We start from the raw sequence: 7,218 nt of genomic DNA on the forward strand, positions 1-7,218 counted from the left end.
GACACACCTCACCTCGCCGGGGTTGCAGGAAAACCTGCAGCCTAGAGCGACCCCAAGCTCCAGCCTGGAACTACTCGCTTCAGACAGAGCTTCCCTGGGGGCTCGATTGGCGAACGCTGACATCTGTGCTCGAGACCCATCCTGGCTTCCTCAGATTCCCTGGGCGTCTTCTCTGGCCACTACTGCTGCTGACGGTCCCTGGGCAAGAAAAGCCACACAACCACACAGAGGGGTACATTCATCAGGGGCTGGCTGGGGCTTTCAGGTTCCCATCTGCCCAGGCCTCCACTGCCACCTGGCTCTAGGGAAGCTTTTCAAGGTAATTTATGCAAACATATATGGAACTCTCACCCTCTTTTTATCTTTTACACAAACTGAAGCACATGAGGCTCGCCACATTTTGCTTTTTCGCTTAATAGTGAGCCTAAAAGATCATTCCACATCACCAATCCAGGTAGAATTGTCACAGTGCATTTGAAATGGCTCAGTGTTCCATTCTATGGATGAGCCCTGATGAGGAAAGTGCTAGATCAATTACTGTAATATGGCACCATCTCTGTCCCCTTGTATATATCCACTGCATTCCCAGAATCCCTTTCCAGTATGTTCTAGGCTGGATTCTGCCCAGGAGGGGCACTGTCACCAGATTCCAAAGGCTGAAGGAAGTAGGAGCCATTGCTCTCTACATGCAGCTATGGGTAAAAGCAGCAACAATCATTGCTGGGGTCTTTCTTGGCTTCTGGGGTCCCCCTTGCAAGACCCTCACTTTAGTGCTATGTGCAACTGAGATCCTTGGTGCCAGCTTCCAGAGGCTCCCGGTGTCCTCCTGGGGAACCCCTGCTTTGGTCCTGCTGGCACCTGGGGTCACGGGTGGCACTTCCCTGCCACCCCCTCAGTCCCACTGTCTTTCTGTCCTTTCCTCTCCCAGCCCCTCCAGTGCTGCTGCAAGTCTCCACTTCCCTGTATTAACCTCTCTCTACTCGAAATACCTAGAATGGCTTCTGTCTTCCTGATTAAACCTTGAATGATACAAACAGGGCTGCTTGCATATCCTTGTGTGGGCTCATGAACCCACGGGCCGCTCTAACTGGAGCATAAATTCCTACGAGTAAAATTTCCACATCAATTTAAATTTTAGGTGTATTATTCAGCTAGTGCTGCTGTAACAAAATACCACAGACCGAGTGGCTTCAGCAATGGAAATTTATGTCCTTACAGTCTGTAGGCCCAGGGTCTGAGATGGTGTCTGCAGGGGTGGTTTCTTCTGAGGCTTCATAGGTGACCGTCTTCTTCCTGTGTCTTTACGTGTATGTGTGCATGTCCACATTTCCTCCTCTTATAAGGACACCGGTCATAGTGGATAGAGTCCACCCTAATGACCTCTTTTTAATGTTCCTAAATGTTCCTAAAGACCCTCTCTTCAAATACACTCATGTTCTGAAGTACTGGAGTTAGGATTTCAAACATATGAATTTGTGAGGGGGCCCACAACTCAGCCCATAAGAGAAAGCTATTACCAACTCGCTTTCTCCCCAGGATCTACCAACCTACATGCCTTATATCAACGCACAAGGGAGCCCAGTCTCCATACACTTGCCCCAAGAGTCTGAGGCAAACTCAGTGAGCTCTACTATCTAATAGGCAGGAAAGAGCACATGGTGTTGTTTTAACTTGCATTTCTCTTACTCTGAGTGAGGTTAACAGCTATTTCATGAGTTTATGAGTAATCTGTGTTTCCTTTTCTGAGAAAGGTTTGTTCACAATCTTTGTCCACTTTTTAAAAAAATTTTTTGCAATTAAAAAAAATTTGTCTTTTATTGTATTTTATTTGGGGCCATGACAAGGCCAAGGACATGTGAGATCTTAGTTCCCCAACTAGGAATCCATCCTGCACCCCCTCCAGTGGAATCGAGGTCTTAACTGCTGGACCTGTCCATTTTTCTATTGGCTTATTTGTCTTTTTCTTATTGTTTTGTAGAAGGGCTTCACCAAAGACATTTACTCAATATACTGTGCAAATATTTGTCATTTATCTTTCAACTTTGTTCATAATTTTTCTATAATTCAGTGATATTTTATTTTTATGTAAATTACCCATCTTTTCTTTTATGGCTTCTAGGCTCTATGTCATTCTCAGAAAGTCCTTTCCAACTTTGAGGTTATAAAACAAATTTTCTTGTGTTTTCTTTTAGAACTTTATTGTATTTTTTTAGCCACACAGCATGTAGGATAGTTCCCTGACTAGGGGTCAAACCCATGCCCCCTGCAGTAGAAGCTCAGAGTCTTAACCACTGGACCACCAGGGAATTCCCTCTTCTACTTCTTTAGTATTTTACTTTTCACATCAATACCTCTGATGCACTTGAAACTTATTTTAATGTAAGGCATTAGGAACAATGTCTCTTTGGGTAGGTGTTTATCCAGCTGTCCCAACACCAGCCCCTCTTTCTTCCACCAATCTGAAGTGCTATATTTATTATCTACTGAGTTCTTCTGTGCATTTGGGTCTATTTTCATGCTTCCTATATACCAGCCTATTTGAGACCTTCTTCACTCTTCTCAACCACTGACCACGACAACTACCCACTTCTTATCAGGTGACCTTGAGTTTTAGTTCACAAGGAAATGAAAAGATTGATGGGAGATGGAAGACCCTGGGACCTCCCTGGTGGTCCAGTGGTTAAGATTCTGTGCTTCCATCGCAGGGGGTGTGGGTTGGATCCCTGTTCGGGAAACTATAATCCTGCATGCCTCAAAGTGCAGCAAAATAAAAAAGTATATAAAAATGAAATGGAAGGCCCACCCTCCCTCCTCTCTAAGGTAGCCACTCCATCCAAGTCTGAAAGCCTAGCCTCCCAAGCCCCAAAATCTCCCTCTTCTGTGTTCAACATCTATCTGTCGTTTCCCTACCCCTTCTCGATGTTCGTTTAAATGGACTCAAGTTTCTCACACATTAAAAACAAACAAAAAGCCTCCTTCAATTCTGTGATCCTCTGCAGCTACTACTGTCTTTACTCTGGCCTTCAGACCCCAAGCCTCTGAGAACATCATCTACTTCCTGTCTCTCATTCCTGTCTCTGGTGAACTCCTCAGTCCACTGACTCTGCTTCCACCCCCATCAGCCTCTGGTCCGGATGATGCGAAACTGAGCCGTGCTCAGTCCTCTACTCTGTCGTCCCAATTCTAAGCACCGCAGGCTCAGTCAACATGGAGCAGGACTCAGACTGGACAGGACGTGGCTCAGCGTAAGCATGTCCACAGAGTGCCCACAGGGGGAAGGCTAAGAGCAGGAGGTTGTGAAAGTGGCCACCTGTCGCCCTTCCACAGTGACCAGTCAGGACTCTGGGTCTCTTCACAGATGAACCAGAAGGGATGCAGGGGAAGAAACTGGTAGTTACTGGGAGAGAAGCAAATGTCACTTCCCATCAGTGGACCAGACCCTGAGTTCAGCCACCTGCTTCAACACTTCCCCCACTGCAAGCTCACAGCCTGGAGGAGACTTATGGGGTCACTTACCAAGCAGAATGTACAATGAGAATTGAGGCGAGGGGCTTCCCTGGAGGCTCAGTGGATAAGAATTGGCCTGCCAGTGCAAGAGACACGGGTTCCATCCCCTGTCTGGGGAGATCCCACATGGTACAGAGCAATTGAGCCCATGTTCCACAACATTGAGCCTACGCTCTTAGAGCCCGAGAACCACAACTACTGAAACCCGTGTGCGCTAAGCCCATGCTCCACGACAAGAGAAGTCATCGCAACGAAGTGTAGCCCCAGCTCTCTGCAAGTAGAGAAAAGCCCACACAGCAATGAAGACCCAGCACAGCCAAAAATAAATAAATTAATTAAAAAATAATAATAATTAAACCACTCCTGGTGGCTCAGATGGTAAAGAATCTGCCCACAGTGCAGGAGACCCAGATTCAATCCTTGGGTCAGGAAGATGCCCTGGAGTAGGAAATGGCAACCCACTCCAGTTTTCTTGCCTGAAGAATTCTGTGGACAGAGGAACCTGGTGGGCCACAGGTCATGGGGTTGCAAAGAGTCAGACATGATTGAGTGATTAACATTTAAGAAAAAGAATTGAGGTGAGCAGCCAACTGAGGTGCAGAAGACTGAGGTCAGGAGCTGTGTGTTAAGAAATTTGGCCTCTCCCATGAGAAAGATCTGGCCTGGGTCCCTTTGTCCTGGATCCTGGGAGGGAAACTCCAAGCTCTTGGAATCTCCTAAGTAACATGAGATTATCTGTCATTCATTGTGGGACTCTGGACCACGGTATATACTTTATTCTAACAAAGTGACTTATTGTGTGATGTCAGCTCATCCTCCAGGGAAGGAGGTTGGGCTGATGATAGCATCCAACCAAGCGGCCCCTGATTCGTGGCCTCCACAGTGAGACTCCCATCTGAAGGCCAGACGCGGAGGCTTAATGAGCTTTCCAGGTTGGCAATCCCCTGTGAGTTTCATCACACATGGCTGGGAGGGGCGATGCCACTCATGTCTCCACAGGGAAAGGAAGGGCCAAGCTCCACACTCGGACATCCCTGGATGCCACCATTCTACTCCTGGTTCTAATTTGTATCCTTCCCTGTAATAAATGTGGCTGTTGAGTATAGTAGTTTTCAGCGAGTTCTATGAGTCATTCTAGCAAATCATCAGACCTGAGAGTGGTTGTGAGCATCATGAAATCTGTAGCCTTGAGGACCCTGAAATTTGTAGCCAGCTGATCTAAAGTAAAGGTGGTCCCAGGGCCCCTGAACGTGCAGCCGGTGCCTGCAGTAAGGGCAGTCTTGGTGTGGGGCGGGGGGTTGTCCCCTCAAATAGTACAATTGGCTGAACTTGATGCCGCTAGGAAATGGCAACCCACTCCAGTATTCTTGCCTGAAGAATTCTGTGGACAGAGGAACCTGGTGGGCCACAGGTCATGGGGTTGCAAAGAGACAGACATGATTGAGCGACTAACATTTAAAAAAGAGAATTGAGGTGAGCAGCCAACTGAGGTGCAGAAGACTGAGGTCAGGAGCTGTGTGTGCCTGAGAAGTCTCAGGCACATGTGATGGTCTGGAGGGCTCTGCCTTTAACCTTGGACCTTGGCTAACTCGCAGGCAGGACAGTTCCATTCCTTCCTTATCCAAGTGGGACCACTGCAAGTGGGCAACATGCTATTTGACCTTCTCCATGGCCAGGACTCTGCCCCTAGGTTCACAATCCTGATGTCTTAGAGCAATTGCAATACCTTTAACTTTTTGTCTTCACTTTGCCTGACTGAGTGATGCCTGAAATAGGAGATGAGATTGAAAGACTCGGGGCGGGGGTGCGGCGGGTTCCCGAGCCCCTTGAAGTTGCTGGCAGGATTCTATGTGTATGGACCTTCTGTATTGCACAAGGAACTCTGCTCAATATTCTGTAATAACCTAAATGGGACAGAATTTGGAAAAAGAATAGATGCATGTATATGTACAATGGAATCACTTTGCTCTACACCTGAAATGAATACATTGTTAATCAACAATACAAAAAAAAATCCAATATAAAATAAAACATTTTTTTAAAGATTCTATGTGTATGACTCTGTGGGTATTTCTGGAGAGGATCCGTGGATTCTCAAAGCAACACTGCAAGTGCCAAGACCTGAAGCTCACCCAGATCCATCTGAGACTTCCCCAGGCTCATGGACAGCTGTCTAGATGCTAACAAAGCCCCAAGAGCCTCCGGGAAAGAGCTCAGGTCACAGAGGAGCCCTTTGAAGACAATAGGTCCACCTGGGGTGAAGTATTTTCTCAAGCTTTCATCCATTCATTCCTGAGCCACGGGTCATGGGATGTGCATAGTTGTGACACTGGGAAGTGTGAGAAGGCAGTCTCCTGCAGGGGAAGAGCAGAAGTGGTCCCAACTGGGTGACAGCTCTTCCCCAGGTAGGAGCCTGAGGTGGGCACCGAGGATTTTAGGGGAAATGTGCAGACCCCCGACCTCACGCTGGGGGTTGGGGACGGGTCATTCAGGGACAGATCGCCACAGACCCGGGGTCAAAAGCAGAGCCACATCCTTACCCAACAGAGCAGATGTTGAGGTAAAGGTTCTGCCAAAGCTGTGATCTGACAGAGGGTGAGGTCAGATGGGGTCAGCTCGGTCAGCTAGTTACTCTGCAACTCTCAGTTTTTGTTCACAAAATGGGTACAATAAGACCTAAATAGAGAGCGATACCCTGGGTCCACAGAGCTGTGCTTAAGGAAGCATCAACAATTGGAGGTAAATTCGAGCCCAGCCAAGAAGGACCAAGGTCCAGCTTCATGACCCAAGGATGCCAAAAGCAAGTCCTCATGTTCCCAGCACCTGAAGCTGCAGGGCACGGAGGCCTGCACAGGACGGATTACCAGCCCCTCTTTGTAATGACCCTGGCCAAGCAGGCCCCCCTCACCTTCCAGGATGGCAGAGAGGTCCTGTGTGCACAGGCGGCCAAAGGATCCCCCCGATCTGATGAACCAGGGTTTACTGGTTAATTTCACAAAGAGACAAAAGGTCCACACAGAAGGAGGTTTAAAATCATAGGTAGAACAATAGATGAATCAAGACAAATAGTGTCTGGGACTTCTCTGGTGGTCTAATGATTAGGACTCTGCATTTCCATTGCAGGGGGCAAGGGTTCGATCCCTTGTGAGACTGAAGTCCCACAAGCCTTGCAGGGCAGCCAAAAAAAAAATAAAAAAGACAGATGGTGTCCAACCCCAAAGTGATCCCTATAAACTAGAAAATATCCTAAATTCTTCTAGCTTTCTCCAGAATTTGGCTACCACTCTTCCAACTCATGTTTCCAACTTCTCTCCCACTTTTGACTTGGCTTTTTTCATCCCACTTTTTTCATCAAAAACCCAAACTGTGGGACTTTCCTGATGGTCCAGTGGCTAAGACTCCATACTGCCAAAGCAGGGGGTCCGGGTTTGATCCCTGGTCAGGGAACTAGATCCTGCATACCGCAGCTGAGGCTGAGTGCAGCCAAATAAATAAACATTAAACATTAAAAAAAAAAAATCCCACATGCTGCAACTAAAGACCCTGAGTGCCTCAACTAAGACCCAGTGCAGCTAAATAAATTCATACATAAATAAATCAAAGCTGTCCTTTTCCTGAAGCCCTGAAAAGTTAAGTTGAACACCTAACATCCTCTGGAGAGAGATCACACAATTGCCCCTCTTTAAACCACCCTCATCCTCATGGCTGAAC

Source organism: Bos javanicus, chromosome 2, assembly GCF_032452875.1.
Source record: "Bos javanicus breed banteng chromosome 2, ARS-OSU_banteng_1.0, whole genome shotgun sequence".
Classification (NCBI taxonomy): Eukaryota; Metazoa; Chordata; class Mammalia; order Artiodactyla; family Bovidae; genus Bos; species Bos javanicus.